Source organism: Gorilla gorilla, chromosome 19, assembly GCF_029281585.2.
Source record: "Gorilla gorilla gorilla isolate KB3781 chromosome 19, NHGRI_mGorGor1-v2.1_pri, whole genome shotgun sequence".
In the NCBI taxonomy this organism is placed as follows: domain Eukaryota; kingdom Metazoa; phylum Chordata; class Mammalia; order Primates; family Hominidae; genus Gorilla; species Gorilla gorilla.
Genome location: NC_073243.2, coordinates 74,407,195 through 74,421,332, shown reverse-complemented (window position 1 = coordinate 74,421,332; position 14,138 = coordinate 74,407,195). Strand labels below are relative to the sequence as shown.

Below are 14,138 nucleotides of genomic sequence, written 5' to 3'. Positions count from 1 at the left end.
TTAACATTCCCATTGCCTTTGTCATGCTCCTGTCTTTACAAATAAGAAACAACATTCACAGTCTTGTAGGTTTTTTCTGTTTAACCTACTATCTGTGTTCTTATTCTGGGTACTTAACAGTAAAGGTGACCGCATGTCCTTTTATCCTAATGAGAGGTGAAGCCAGCTGGACTTTCTGGGTCGGGTGGGGACTTGGAGAACTTTTCTGTCTAGCTAAAGGATTGTAAACACCAATCAGCGCTGTGTGTCTAACTAAAGGTTTTTAAATGCACCGATCAGCACTCTGTAAAAATGGACCAATCAGTGCTCTGTAAAATGGACCAATCAGCAGGATGTGGGCAGGGCCAAATAAGGGAATAAAAGCTGGCCACCCCAGCCAGCTGTGGCCACCTGCTAGGGTCCCCTTCCACCTTGTGGAAGCTTTGCTGTTTCACTCTTCACGATAAATCTTGCTGCTGCTCACTGTGGGTCCGCACTACCTTTATGAGCTGTAAACACTCACTGTGAAGGTCTGTGGCTTCACTCCTGAAGTCAGCCAGACCACCAACCCACCGGAAGGAAGAAACTCCAGACAACGTCTGAACATCTGAAGGAACAAACTCCGGACACACCATCTTTAAGAACTGTAACACTCACTGCGAGGGTCCATGGCTTCATGTTTGAAGTCAGCGAGACCAAGAACCCACCAGAAGGAACCAATTCCGGACTCACTAATGTCTTCTGCAATAGGGGTAGTTTTCTTTTATTAAAAAATATCCTTTCTATTTCAAGATGACATTTCAACTCTAATCAATAAATATCAGTAAAGGATCTGCTTTCTGGGGTCTGCCTTTAAGACCTGCATGGGTTGAGTGAGTTGTTGGCTTGCTGTTTAGACAAAGTACAAGAAGTATGGTTCTAAGGATGGAATTGAGTAGCAGCCATCTGTAGAATTCCTGAGTCTGGGAATGAGGAGAGGAAGCTGGTAAACTAGGAACTGACTGGGAGATAAGCAGGGTATGCATTGGATTAAGAGACTAGGCAGAGATGTCAGTGGAGATGGAGCTTAGTTAAGCAGAGGAGGAGAATGAGAGTGTGGTGTAGTGTACAGGATTGGGGAAGACAAGGTAGTTTAGGATCTAAGTCCTCAAAGGCTGGGCATGTCTTGGATTATTGGAATGTTTCTTTTATTGCAAATCATGAACTGTTTTCCTTGCTCAGAGGCAGATATCTAATGGGGCAAAAATCAGACCAGATCCTTGTTAACTGCTAGTCACTAGAAATTATTTTCTTTCTTTTCTTTCACTCCCCTTCCTTCCCTCCCTCCCTCCTTCCCTCCCTTCCCCCCTCACTCCCTGCCTCCGTCCTCCCTCCGTCCTCCTCCCTCCTCCCTCCCTTTTCCCTTCGTCCCTTCCTCCCTCCCTTTCCCTCCCTCCCTCCCTTTTCCCTTCCCTTCCCTGTCCTTCCCTTCCCTTCGTTTCCCTTCCCTCTTCCCTTCTCTTCCCTTCCCTCTTCCCTTCCCTCCCCTTCCCTCCCATCCCCTTCCCTCCCCTTCCCTTCCCTTCCCTCTTCCCTTCCCTTCCCTTCCCTCTTCCCTTCCCTTCCGTCTTCCCGCCGAGTAGCTGGGATTATAAGCGTGCTCCACTAAACCTATCTAATTTTTGTATTTTTAGTAGAAGTGGGATTTCGCCATGTTATCCAGGCTGGTCTTGAACTCGTGGTCTCCAGTGATCTGCCAGTCTCAGCCTCCGAAAGTCCTGGGATTACAGGCGTGAGCCACTGCACCCGGCTGGTTGCACAAAATTGAGATGAATTTTACTTCTCTATTCATGGCACTCTATTCATTTGCTTATGAAAATAATTTCATGGCACTCTGATGGTCAGTTCTCAGCTCTGGTAATACTGTAACTCTCAGTAGCAGTTGACACAGCTGATTACAGTCACTTCCTTGAAACAGCTTCTTTACTTGACTTTGAATTTACTGTGCTCTCTTGGTTTTCTTCTTACCTCACTGTATGTTCCCTTTCACTCTTGTTTTTTCACTCCTCCTTTTCTATTCAACCTCTAAATATTGGAATATCCCAGGGCTCGGTGTTGAGCCCTCTTTTGTATTATGCTTCTGCCTCTGGATACATGAGTTTAAATATCATGTATAGACACTAATTACATACAAATTTATAGATTTTGCTCTATTTTCTCACCTGCCCAGTATTACCAACTACCTACTTGACAAATTTAGATGTATCTCACCTTAACATGTCAAAAAAAGGAAATTGTGACTTTTCTTCCTAGACCTATTCCTTCTGCAGTTGGTTGTCTTTATTTCTCAGTAAATGGCATTGCCATTCACCAGTTGAGGAAGCCAAAAACCTGTAAGTTAAACTTGACTTCTCCCTTTTCCCTCACACCCCACATCTGTACCACTGGCAAAATATGTCTTACCAACAATACTTTATGAAGAAAGCTGTTACAAACATTTGTGTGTAGGTTTCGTGTGAACATGTTTTCAAATCAGTAATACCTAGGGGTGTGATTGCTGATCGTGTCGTTAGACTGTATTTAGCTTTATAAGACACTGTGAAACTGTCTTCCAAAGTGGCTAGACCATTTTACATTCCCACCAGAAATGAATGAGAGTTTCCGTTGCTCTGTAGCCTCACTAGCAATTGGTATTGTTAGTTTTTGGTAGTTTAGCCATTCAAATAGGTGTTTAGTGGGATCTCATTGTTGTTTTAATTTGCATTCCCCCATGATGAATGATGTTGAGCATCTTTTCATGTTTGTCATTCTTTTTTTTTTTTTTGAGATGAAGTCTTGCTGTCTCACCCAGGCTGGAGTACAGTGGTGCAGTCTTGGCTCACTGCAACCTCCACTCCCCAGGTTCACGTGATTCTCCTGCCTCAGCCTCCCAAGTAGCTGGGATTACAGGTGTCCACCACCATGCCTGGCTAATTTTTGTATTTTTAGTAGAGATGGGGTTTCACCATGTTGGCCAGGCTGGTCTCGAACTCCTGACCTCAAGTGATCTGCCCACTTTCGCCTCCCAAAGTGCTGGGATTACAGGTATGGGCCACCACACCCGGCCTGTGTTTGTCTTTCTCATATCTTTTTTTAATGAAGTGTCTATATTCAATTTTTTTCTGCTCAGATTGGGGAAGAGAGAAGTGTTCATTTTGTTAATGTTTGTTTTTCAGTTTTTTAAAATATGTATATATATATTCTCAACTTAAGTCCTTTTTTAAATATGTGATTTGGAAATATTTTTTTTCTTTCTTTCTCTCTCTCTCTCTCTCTCTCTCTCTGTGTCTCTCGTCTCTCTCTCTCTCTCTCTCTCTCTCTCCCTCTCCCTCTCTCTCGTCTCTCTTTGTCTTACTCTGTCACCCATGGTGGAGCGCAGTGGTGCAATCTCGGTTCACTCCAGCCTCGCCAGCCTGGGCTCAAACGATCCTCCCATCTCAGCTGGGATTATAGGTGCACACCACCACTCCTGGCTAAAGTTTTGTATTTTTTATAGATACGGGGTTTTGGCATTTTGCTCAGGCTGGTCTTGAACTCCTGGGCTCAAGCGATCCACCCGTCTTGGCCTCCCAGAGTGCTGGGATTACAGGCGTGAGTCAGTCTGTGGCTTTTCTGTTCATTCACCTTGTAAAGCAGAAGTTTTTAAAATTTTAACAAATTCTAATTTATCAATTTTTTTCTTTATAGATTGGGTTTTTAAAAATATTTTTAAAAATTTCAATAGCTTTTGGGGTACAAATGGTTTTTAGTTACATGAATGAATTGTACAGTGGTGAAGTGTGAGATTTTAGTGCACCCGTAATCTGAGTAGTGTACATTGTATTCAATATGTAGTTTTTTTTATCCCTCATTCCACTCCTTAGGCCCTTCTGAGTTTCCAGTGTACCACTGTGTATACCTTTGTGTACCCATAGCTTAGCTCCCACTTACAGGTGAGGATATACAGTATTTAGTTTTCCATTCCTGAGTTACCTCACTTAGAATAATGGTCTCCAGCTCCATCCAAGTTGATGCAAAAGACATTATTTCGTTCTTTTTTATGGCTGGGTATTTTTTCATGGTGTATACATACCATATATTCTTTATTTACTCATCAATTGATGGGCATTTTGGTTGGTTACATACCTTTGCAATTGTGAACTGTGTTGCAATAAACATAAGTGTGCAGGTGTCTTTTTGATATAATGACTTCTTTTCCTTTGGGTAGATATGCAGTAGTGGGGTTGTTGGATTGAACGGTAGATTTACTTCTTTGAGAAGTCTCCATATTGTTTTCCATAGAGGTTGTACTAGTTTACATTCCCACTAGCAGTGTATAAGTGTTCCCTTTTCACCACATGCACACCAACATTTATTGTTTTTTCACTTTTTAATGGCCATTCTGGCTGGACTAAGGTGGCATCTCATTTTGGTTTTAATGTGCATTCCCCCAGTGATTAGTGATGTTGAGCATTTTATCATATATCTGTTGGCTTTTTTTTTTTTTTTTTTTTTTTTTGAGACAGAGTTTCACCCTTGTTGCCCAGGCTGGAGTGCAATGGCGCAATCTCGGCTCACCGCAGCCTCTGCCTCCCGGGTTCACGCTATTCTCCTGCCTCAGCCTCCCGAGTAGCTGGGATTACAGGTGTGCGCCACCACACCTGGCTAATTTTTTGTACTTTTAGTAGAGACAAGGTTTAACTATGTTGGCCAGGCTGGTCTTGAACTCCCGACCTCAGGTGATCAGCCCGCCTTGGCCTCCCAAAGTGCTGGGATTACAGGCGTGAGCCACCATACCTGGCCTAGGCCATTTTTATATCTTCTTTTGAGAAGTGTCTTCATGTCATTTGTCCACTTTTTGATGGGATTTTTTTTTTTCTTGCTGATTTGTTTGAGTTCCTCATAGATTCTGGATATTCGTGCTTTCTTTGTTGGGCGCATAGTTTGCAAATATTTTTTCCCATTCTGTGGGTTGTCTCTTTACTCTGATGATTATTTCTTTTGTTGTACAGAAGCTTTTAAGTTTAATTAGTTCCCATTTATTTATTTTTGTTTTATTTGCTTTTGGAGTCTTAGTCATAAATTCTTGGCCAGTTTCCAGAAAAGTTTTTCCTAGGATTTCTTGTAGAATTTTTATGGGTTCAGGTCTCAGATTTACCTCTTTAATACAGGGATGTCCAGTCTTTTGGCTTCCTTGGGCCACATTGGAAAATAAAGAATTGTCTTGGGACACACATAAAATATATTAACATGGTAGCTGATGAGCTTAAAAAAAAATTGCAAAAAGATCTTGTAGTATTTTAAGAAAGTTTACACATTTGTGTTGGGCCACATTCAAAGCCATTCCAGGCCGTGGGTTGGACAAGTTTGCTTTAATCCATGCTGAGTTCATTTTTGTAGGCATACAGTTTTATTCTTCTGCTTGTGGCTGTCCAGTTTTCCCAGCACCGTTTATTGAATAGGATGTTCTTTCTCCAGTTTATGTTTTGGTGTGCTTTGTCAAAGATCAGTTGGTTGTAAGCATTTGGCTTTATTCCTGGGTTCTCTATTCTGTTCTATTGGTCTGCATATCTACTTTTATACCAGTACTATGCTGTTTTGGTTGCTGTAGCCTTGTCAGTATAATTTGGAGTTAGGTAATGTGATACCTCTTGATTTGTTCTTTTTCTTAGAATTGCTTTGGCTATTCAGGCTCTTTTTTAGTTCCATATGAATTTTAGGATTGATTCTGTGAAAAATGATGTTGGTATTTTGATAGGAATTGCATTTAATCTGTAGATTGCTTTGGGCAGTATGATCATTTTCATGATATTGATTCTTGCAATTGATGAGCATGGGACATATTTACATTTGTTTGTGTCATTTGTGATTTCTTTCAGTAGTGTTTTGTAGTTCTCCTTGTAGAGATCTTTTACCTCCTTGGTTAAGTATACTGCTAGGTTTCTTTTCTTTTTTTTTTTTTTTTGCGGCTATTGTAAAAGGGATTGATTTGAGAATCAGATCTTAATTTGATTTTCCAGTTTGGTTGCCCTTTATTTTTTTTCTCTTGCCTGATTGCTCTACCTAGGACTCGCAGTATTATGATGAATAGAAGTGTGGTAAAAGTGGGCAACTTGGTCTTGTTCCAATTCTTGGGAGAGGTGGGGATTCTTTTCAACTTTTCCCCGTTTAGTATGATGTTGGCTGTGGATTTGTCGTATATGGCTTTTATTATTTTGAAGTGTATTCCTTCTCTGCTTAGTTTGTTGCTTGTTTTTATCATAAAGGGATGCTGTATTTTATCGGATGTTTTTTATGCATCCATTGAGGTAATCATATGGTTTTTGTTTTAAATTCTGTTTATGTGGTGAATTTGCATTTATTGACTTGCATATTAGGCCACTCTTGCATTGCTGAAAAGAAATACCTGAGACTGGGTAGTTTATAAGAAAAGAAGTTTAACTGGCTTATGGTTCTGCATGCTGTACAGGAAGCATGGCACCAGCATCTGCTTTTGGGGAGGCCTGGGGAAGCTTTTACTCGTGGCAGAAGGTGAAGCAGGAGCAGATACTTCACATGGTGGAAGCAGAAGTGAGAGAAAGAGTGAGCAGGGACTTGTTACACACTTTTAAATGACCAGATCTTGCGAGAACTCACTATCACAAAGACAGCATTAATCCATAAAGGATTCACCCCCATGATCCAAACACCTCTCACTAGGCCCCACCATCAGCACTGAGGATTACAATTCAACAGGAGATTTGGCTGGGGACAAATACACAAACTATATCATTTATATTGAACCATTCCTTCATCCCTTGGATGAAACCCACTTTATCATGGTCAGTTATCTTTTTGATGGGCTGCTGGATTACGTTTGTTAGTGTTTTGTTGATTTTTGCGTGCATGTTCATCAGGGATATTGGTCTGTAGTTTTCTTTTTTTGGTTACATTTTTTCCTAAGTTTGGTATCAGGATGATATACAGGCTTCATAGAATGAGTTAGAGAGGATTCCCTCCTTTTTCTCAATCTTTTCTTATCTTTTTTTTTTTTTTAACTGTAAGTTCAGGGGTACATGTACAGGATGTGCAGGTTTGTTACATAGGTAAACGTGTGTTATGGGGGTTGGTTGTACAAATTATTTCATCACTCAGGTAGTAAGCCTAGTACCCACTAGTTGTATTTACTGCTTTTTTCCCTTCTCCCACCCTCCACCCTCTGATAGGCCCCAGTTTGTGTTCTTCCCTTTTATATCTCTGTGTGTTCTCATCATTTAGCTCCTGCTTTTAAGTGAGAACAGGCGGTATTTGGTCTTTTGTTTCTGTGTTAGTTTTCTAAGGATAATGGCCTCCAGCTCCATCCACATCCCTGCAAAGGACATAATCTCATTCTTTCTTGTGGCTGCATAATATTCCATGGTGTAGATATACCACATTCTCTTTCTCAATCTTTTGGAATAGTTTCAGTAGGATTGGCACCGCTTCTTCTTAGAAGGTGTGGTAGAATTCTGCTATGAATCCACCTGGTCCTGAGTTTTTTTTTTTTTTTTTTTTCTTGGTTGGCTATTTTTTAAATTACTGATGCGTTCTCACTGCTTGCTATTGGTTTGTTCAGGATTTCCATTCCTGATGCAAGCTCTGGGGGTTGTATGCTCCTAGGAATTCAACCATTTCCTCTAGATTTTCTAGTTTGTGTGCATAGAGGTGTTCATAGTAATCTCAAATGATCTTTTGTATTTCTTTGGTGTCAGTTGTAATGTCTTCTGGGTTCTGTTTTCAGTGTTGTACATGAGAGCTTTTTACCAAACACAGATTTTCTGTAGTTTTTCTTAGAGTTTTACTGTTTTGGATTCTGGATTCAGGGCTGTCATCCATTTTGCATTAACTTTTGTATACAGTATGAATAATAGGTTGAGATTATCTTTTTTTGTCATATGATTGATTAGTTATTTCAGCATTATTAGTTGGAAAAACTGACCTTTCTTTATTAAATTTCCTTTGCATCTTTGTCAAATATTGAATATCAATAGTTGATGATATTTGAGTGAGTTTATTTTGGGGCTTTCCCTTGTGTTTTATGGGTATGTGTTTATCTTTTTCTGATACAGTACTATTCTGTCTTGATTACTGTAGCTTTTTTTTCCCTTTTCAATGCTTTATATCGTTTATTAATGCAGTATATATTAGATCTAAAATCTGCAGTTTCTAAGCACACCGTGTTTAGCTTTTACAGATCCTTCTGCAGTTTTAGGTTATTTCTACAGAGGTGCCTTCAAGTGAAAGAATAACATATTCTCTAATTTCTGAAAATATAGTACAGAATGAAATGATTTAAATATAATTTAGAGACATACTGATTATGGAAATAGATTATCTCTCAATACAATACTTTCTGTCTTGGTAAAAGTAATAAAGCAAAGAAAATAATTCATTTCTGAAGTTGCTCTCCTTCACTTGTAAAGTTCTGATCTCTTCCCACTATGCATATGTACCCGTTACTATTAAGGAAAGCTTTGCATATGTAGATATAGAAGAATAAGCACAAAAATACTAAAGATATGTCATTCTCCTAAAGGAGACAGAAGTGGTTTTCAGTGATTCCTTGCCTCATGTTGATGAGTCTGTAGAATTCAGAACCCATTTGGACACAGCTAGTATCCCTGCTCTTGGGGTAGATATAAGGACACCAGGTCATTGGTAGGCAGGTACAGGCCCTTACTCTGCTGCTGCAGAGAGATAATGACTCAAGAAAATTGGGCTGAAATTTGTTTTAAAAAAACCCAAAAGATATAAGTAAAAGAATCACAGGTGCTGACTGATTGGTATTACATTTTAGATCAGCCAAATGCCTTTATTTTTACTTTATATATATTTACTGGTGGCTGTAATCAAATGTCTGTTTAAAATTCCTCATTACCCACTGTAGGGTTCTAGCTTCAATATATTACATTGTCTTTTATCAGGCAACTCTGCCATATGCATTCATATTGTATAAGCTTTGATTGCAGTAGATGTGGATTTAATATCGATTTCTAAGCTGGCCTTATGTAAATTATTTGGTATTTGAATTAAATGAATATTAATGATGTACCTTGGTTTTTTGGTTTTGAAGTATCTTCCTATGCTTGTGCCGATCGTATGGGAAGACTAGGCTAATAGTGTAAATAGATAGAATTGCTTGGTCTGATATTGAGTGGAACTTGCCTCTGGTATTGAGTGGAACCCCCCTACCCCATTCAAAAGGCAGCAATATCTAGTTTCCGTATACCTATTAATGAGTGCTTTTCTGTTAAGAATCAGAATATGGAAAAAAAGTCAATTTTTTCCCTTATGCACCGCTAAGAGCAAGCATAATTCTCTCAATGTTTTTTAAAAATTTCCTTACAGTGTTACTTCTTCTAGACAACTGAGTGGGTGGAGAAAGAAAAGTGATAAGGAAAATGTTTTCATCTTGTACATCTTCCTCTAGCCCCTAAAATTCTCATCTGACATTTTGTGACGTGTATAGTGGTGTCAGCATCTCTTCAAATATAGCTCCCTTCATGTTGGACCCTCTCAAGTTGGCTTCTTGAAGATCACACCCAGACAGATCACAGTTCTCTAAATCGGTTCCTGCCAGAGTTGCTCCTCTGAGGTTACAATTCTTCAACTTTGCATTTTTTAAGGTAGCCAGTCTCAGGTTAATTCCTGTCATCTGACTTCCTTCCATATCCACACCTTTCAGATTAGCACCTTCTAAATTGGCTTTAAGACCAGAAAGATCCTCAAAATTACACAGTTTCAGGGATGCTCCTTCTGCATTAGAACAGAGCATCTTGACTCCCTGGAGATTTGCACAGTCAAGCACTGATCCAGAGAGATCACCTCATTCAAGATTTGCACAGTAAAGATTTGCATGTACAAGATTGCAGCGGCTTAAATTGGCCATTTTGAAGTTAATGTATCGAAGGTCCTAACGAGAAACATCAGCACCACTGAAGTTCAAACTCTGGCATCACAGTTCTGACTTGGTTGGAGTTGCTACCAAAAATCGGACAAATTCCTTTCGAGATATTGGTGAATGATCCTCTGGTGATTGAGAATTCTTTATTGCCACTTCTAGGTGTTCAATCAGTGAGTCAATACCAAAAAATCTTGCTTCTTCTAACACACCCAATAAATTAATGCCATCATTTACAATGAGCTGTCCATGACACAAGTAGTTCAAAGTGGGTTCAAAGTACTCAGGACTTTGGTCAATTAAGAAAGCTCCTCTATGATCTTGCTTATTTCCCTAGACACCTCTGTTCTTAAGCATGTGGGCCAGCATACTGTCAGGTTCTTTATTCGCTAAAGTGCTCCATGTAGTTGTAAAGTACCTCCCTCCAACATTTAATGTTAGCCATTCTGTGTGGGATCCTAACAGTCCTTCAGGAGGCTTAGAATCTGTCTGAAGATCAATAAATGGCTCTCCCTCACCCACAAATAAAACGTCATCATCCCTGATCAAAGCAATATCATCAGTCAGTCCACCTTTCTCATTATACACACTGGTGGCTTTTATGCTGAGTTTACTGCTGGTCACAGAAAGCAAATCAGATAAAGTTCCATATGCAGCAACTACCTTTCTGTTCTTGGGGCTGCTGTTCAGGAACAGGGCCACCGGCCTCATTGCGCTGCCCCCGGTGGGTCCTGAGTGAGCCACCACCCTCCCACTTGGTCCTCCTCCCACCTTTTTCTCTTCCCACCTTTCCCTTCCCTCCACCCACTTGGATTCACCTCCCTTTGCCACCTTCCTGCCCTTGGGGACACACACACACAGGCACTCTGTCCCACACCCAGGGCTCGGCCGGTCTTCCTACTACTACAGCTTTTAAATATTTCTTACATATTAACAAACTTAAACTTAAATTTGGTAGGATGCTTTCCAACTTTTTTTTTTCTTTTTAAAAATGGCTTTGACTATTCTAATTTCTTTACTTTTTCATGTAAATTTTAGAAGCACCCTGTCTATATCTACAAATAATCGTTAGAATTATTTTGTGGATACATTCTTTTTGTACATATTTATGGGGTACATGTGATATTTTGTTGTATGCAGAGAATATGTAATCAAGTTCAGGTATTTGAGGTATCCATCACCTTGAACATTTATTGTTTCTATGTGCTGGGAAGATTTCTAGTTCTGCCTTCTAGCTATTTTAGAATATGTGAGACATTGTTATTAATTGTAGTCACCCTACTGTGCTGTCAAACATGAGAACTTATTCCTTCTAACTGTATGTTTGAACCTATCAACTGATATCTCTTTATCTTCCCCCCTCCCCTGCACTTCTTAGACACTGGTAACTATCATTCTAAGTCTCTACTTCCACAAGATCACCCTGTTGGGATTTTCTTTGGAATTATATTGAGTCTAAAGATCAATTTGGAGAATTGATGTTTTCACTATATTGAGGTTTCTGATTCATCAGTACAGTATATCTCCCCACTTATTTAGGCCTTCTGTTTCTTTCGTGTACATTTTATAGTATATCAACATAGGGATCCTGATTATATTAGATTCGTACCTAAGCATTTTTTTTTGAGTTATTACAAATAGGACTTTAAAATATTTTTTGGTTTCTAACTGTCATTGGTAGTGCATAGAAATTTTATTGATTTTTTTGAATGTTGTTTTTTTATAGATTCCTTGGGATTTTCTACATAAATGGTCATTGTGTCTTGGAATGAATGTTTTATTTCTCCTTTTATAATCCGGATGCCTTTTATTTTTTTTCTTGCCTTATTGTACTTAACTAGGACTTCCAGATTGACATTGAATGTGAATGTGGTGGGGTCAGGTATCTTTGCTTAAAACCTGACATTTAGAGAAAATATTTGGTCTTTTACCATTAAATACGTCGTTAACTGTAGGTTTTTTGTACGTACCTATTATGGACTGAATGTTTGTGTCCCCCCCAAATATATATATTGAAGCCATCACCTCCAATGTTATAGTATTAGGAGGTGGGGGCCTTTGGGAGGTAATTAGGTTTAGGTGAGGTCATGAGGGTGGATTCTCTATGATGCGATTAGTGCCCTTCTGAAAAAAAGGAATAGATACCAGAGCCTTCTGTCTCCTGACCATATGAAGATACAGGAGAAGGTGGCCCATCTGCAAGCCAGGAAGAGATCCCTTACCAACTTCCAGAATTATGAGAAATAAATGTATGGTGGTTAAGCTGCCCAGTCTATGGTCTTTTGTTATAGCAGCCCTAGCTGACTGAGACAATATGCTTTATCAAGTTGAGTAAGTTGTTTTCTGTCACTGATTGGCTGAGAGTTTTTTATCATGAATGGCTATTGAGTTTTGTCGAATGCCTTTTCTGAATTTTTTATCTTATTATGTTAATGTGGTTAATTACATTGATTTTTGATTGTTAAACCAGACTTGTATTCTTGGAACAAAGCCTTCTTGGTTGAATGTACTATTCCTTTTAGATACTAGTTTAATATTTTTTCAAAGATCTTAGCTTTTATGTTGATGAGGGATGTTGTTTTGTAGCTTTCTTATGTCATATTGTACTTGATTTTGGTATCAGGGTGATGGTAGCTTCATAAGATGAATTTGGAAGTGTACTATCCAATTCAGTTTTGGGGAAACTGTTGTGAAAAAGTAATGTTACGTCTTCCTCAAATGTTTGGTAGAGTTTGCCAGTATAGCCAACTGGGCTGGGGTTTTCTTTTCTGTTTTTGAAAGCTTTTAACTATGAATTCAGTATATTTAGTGGATATAGGACTATTCGAGTTCTTCCTTCCTTTAAGTTACCAAATTTATGTGCATAAGATTATTATAATAGTAATATTTCTTTGGGATCAGTACTGATATATCTCCTCATTTTCCCTGAATTGGTGGTAATTTGTGTCTTCTCTCTCTTTCTCTCCTTTTCTTGTTCTGGCTAAAAGTTTATCAACTTTATTGATTTATTTTCTGCTACTTGCCTTCTTTTTCTAATATTTTAAGATGGATGCTTTAATTATTAATTTGAGACTTTTCTTATTTTCTAATAGAAATGCTCTAAGCATTTCTTTAACTGTGTCCCACAACTTTCAGATGTTATATTTTCATTTTTATTCAGTTCACTTGGGATTACCTTTTTGACCCATGGGTTATTAGTGTGGTGTTTAAATATACAAGTATTTGAGACTTTTTTCTTATTGGCTTCTAATTTAATTCTCTTATGATCTAGAAACATACTTTAAAAAAAAAAAATTCTGGCCTCAAGTGATCCTCCCACCTCAGCCTCCCAAAGTACTGGGATTGTAGGCATGAGCCATCACACCCAGCCCTTGGAAACATACTTTGAATAATTTTAATTTTTAAAATATCTGATGAAGTGTGTTTTGTTACTTAGAATATGATTTTAGTGAATTTTCTGTGTGCACTTGTAAGGAATGTGTACTCACTTGTCAACACTTAGTGCTGCTCTCTAGTCAAAGCCACTGTCGATCTTCGCATGACTCACATTAACATCTTCCCAGTTGGACCTATAAATTCTTTTTTTTTCTCGTTTTTCAACAGACTTTCCTTCACTGAGCAGCCCTATAGATTCTTTTTTTTTTTTTTTTTTAAACAGACTTTCCTTCACTGGGCAACCAGAATATTTTTTAAAAAGTATTTAGTTTCTAGCCTGTGCAGTATAGCAGAAACCACATCTCTATAACAAATAGAAAATCAGCTGGGTGTAGTGGTGCTTGCCTTGTAGTCCCAACTACTTGGGAGGGTGAGGTGGGAGGATCTCTTGAATTCAGGAGATTGAGGCTGCAGTGAGCTGTGGTGGTCGCACCATTGCACTTGAGCCTCAGCAACAGAGTGAGACCCTCATCTGTAAACAAACACTCCCCCCCCAAAAAAAAAACTTAATAAAATTATTTATTTTGGTATAATTTTAAACTTAAAGAATAGCTGTAAGTTAAAAGGGGTGTAAAGCTTCTTTATACTTCTTTTTCAGATTTACCAATTGCTAACATTTTGTCTCATTGCTTTATTTTCACCTTACCCCTTCCTTCCTTTTCCCTCCTCCATTCCTCCCTCAACTAACACAAACTAACCCACCTTCCTATCCCACCTGTATATACACACTCATATATATATGCATATGCATATAAATTACATATATGTGTGTTTAGTTTTCAGCTTTTGAAAGTAAGTTGTAAACGTC

At 38.7% G+C, this 14,138-nt stretch overlaps 1 protein-coding gene and 1 pseudogene across 2 annotated transcripts in view; one reads left to right on the top strand and one right to left on the bottom strand.

Annotated features, from left to right (window-relative positions):
• WDR70 (WD repeat domain 70) overlaps window positions 1–14,138 on the top strand; it is a 364,079-nt gene that overhangs the window by 104,237 nt on the left and 245,704 nt on the right. The gene's annotated exons all lie outside the window — the stretch shown is intronic.
• On the bottom strand, window positions 9,434–10,606 carry LOC101133155 (BTB/POZ domain-containing protein KCTD9-like; annotated as a pseudogene).